The 2,457-nt window shown below is 44.3% G+C and overlaps 1 pseudogene; it reads left to right on the top strand.

Moving 5' to 3' along the window:
- Positions 1 to 252: 252 nt before the first annotated feature.
- Positions 253 to 1,853, top strand: LOC101998021 (annotated as a pseudogene).
- Positions 1,854 to 2,457: the final 604 nt, after the last annotated feature.

Here is a 2,457-nt window from a genome sequence, read left to right as displayed (position 1 = left end):
GCAGGTGTACACACAGACAGAATATTGTATACATAATAAATAAATATTAAAAAAATCCCCTGTTACTGAAGTTAGAGACGGTTGTAAACTGACATGTGGGTGCTGGGAATTGAACCTGGGTCCTCTGGAAGAGAAGCCAGTACTTTTAACTGCTGAGCCGTCTCTTCAGCCCCAACCATGGCAACTCTTATAAAGAAAACATTTAATTGGGATGGCTCGCTTATAGTTTCATAGGTTTAGTCCATTGTCATCATGGCGGAGAGTATGGGGGCTGGCAGGCAGATGTGGCGCTGTAGCAGAGTCTTACATCTTGATAGGAAGGCAACTGGAAGTTGATCTATTGTCACACTGAGTGACAATCTTGAGAAAAAGACCTCAAAGCCCACCCCAACAGTGACATACTTCCTCCAACAACACCACACCTCCTAATAGTGCCACACCCATTTGGGGGCCATTTTCCTTCAAACTACAATTATGATGAGACAATAAATATCCATTGCGTCTCAGTGCAGCACAAATCAAAAGCTTATCGCCTTTGCTTTCCATGATATTTGTGGGGGCTTGATAATCACTCAGGATGGAGCTGGCCAAGATTCACCCTCATCCAGTGTTACACCCTGAGGGACTGAAAAGAGGGAGTCAGGTGAAATTCGCATTGGCTCCTAGATTCTGCCTATACAAACACGTAACACCTGAGCTATACTGTTGCCAAAACAAGCCACAAAGTTAGATTCATCTTGGGACGAACTTTTTGTTCAGCAGAGGGGAAAGGACCCAGCCCTTTCTTCTAGACTTATACTTCAGAACTATGAAATGTGATCACGTGAGCTCTGAGCCTCACAGTGCTCATGCGAGCCCGGTGAACACCTCAAAGAAGTTCAAAGGCTGTGTGGAAGGACAAATTCACAAATCTAAACAGTTTGGTTTGAGCCAGAACAATCTGCCTGTGCTGTTCTGAGAGAAGACCCGTCACCAGTTAAAAGAGAGAAGACGTGTTCAGAGAAGAAAATTTCTGACACAGAGGAGATAGTTGGAACAAACCTCAAAGATGACAGTAGGGGACACCACCCCCAGCCTGACTTTCTGGGAGGGGCCCAGGCCCAAATCTGCGTAGACAGTGTCAGCAATGGCATTCTCAACAACAAAATACCAATACCTGCGGCCAAGGAAAAGGCTCTTGCAGACCAAGAGAAGGGCAGAGGCCTGGACCATGGCCGTGATGTGGACATGGAAGAGGAAATCAGTAGTGTGCTAGTCTCAGAGCCACAAGATGAGATCTGAGTTGTGCCTTCAAACTGCAAGTTACTTGAGGAGAAGTGCAGACACTACAGGAGGCTCGGTGGCTCAATGAAGATGTCATCAATTTTTACATAAATCTTCGCATGGAAGGAAATCAAAATCAAGGATACCCATCAGTTCACACATTTAATACTATCTTTTACACAAAATTAAAGTATGGGGCCACAGGTCAGTCAAAAGATGGACCTAGGCAAAGGAACTTCTTTTGGTGTCAATTCACTTGGATGTGCACAGGAGCCTGGTGGAAATAGACTTAAGAAAGAATATTGTCTACCTAGATTCGATGGGGCAGAAAAGATGCGATATCCTCGAGATGATTTTCCAATATCTGCTGGATGAGAGCAAAGCCCAAGGGAATGCAGATCCAAAGCCTTTGGAGTGGAAGCAATACAGCATGACAGCAGAGGAGATTCCTCAGCAGCAGGAGAATGTTTCCCTGTAAGTACACAGATTATATTCCCAGGGGCCAACCCATCACCTTCCCTCAGCAGCACGTGCCTCTCTTTAGGAAGAAGATGGAGTGGGAAATCCTGCACACACGCTTACTGCAGTGACACCTACGGGCTGCTGAGGCCAGTCTTGGTCTTTCATGGGCTGGACATCATCACATACTTCAGACAGGGTAAGTTAAAGATCCTGAAACAGGTTTTTTGGGCTGTAAAGAAAGAGTGGGTCATGTACCAAAACTCTTCTATGTAGCGCTACTTTGGTGCGAGGGAGAGCTGCATCTGAGTCAGTCTATAAATATATGCACCACCCCCCAAGTTAGAAACTATTTGACCCACACAACAACACATGCTCATAAGCATACTGCTTTAAAGATTTATTTATTTGTGACTGAGGTCAATGTTGGATTCTTCTTTCGATTTTTTTTCCTGGGTTTTTCAATTTTGCTATTCTTGTTCACAAGTTTTAGCTAATTGGTGGCAGCTGTTTTCCCAAGCTTTTTAATGTTTAATTCTCAGCTGCTTGTTTGAACTGTGTGTTTCTGAAAGGAATGCCAATCCAATTGCCAGTTTATGCTGTGAATCAGGCTGGTTGCCTTTCATTAACTTGGGGGCACTACAGGAGCTTCAAAGTATTATTGAATTGTGACTATGGGACCTAGAACTTGGGCCATCCAGGAATCTTAGGAAAAGTGTCACAGACATTTCAAAA

The sequence above is a fragment of the Microtus ochrogaster genome, unplaced genomic scaffold, assembly GCF_000317375.1.
Source record: "Microtus ochrogaster isolate Prairie Vole_2 unplaced genomic scaffold, MicOch1.0 UNK127, whole genome shotgun sequence".
NCBI classification, from domain to species: Eukaryota; Metazoa; Chordata; class Mammalia; order Rodentia; family Cricetidae; genus Microtus; species Microtus ochrogaster.
The sequence above is the reverse complement of the archived record's forward strand: the minus strand, read 5'-3'. Positions and strand labels throughout refer to the sequence as shown.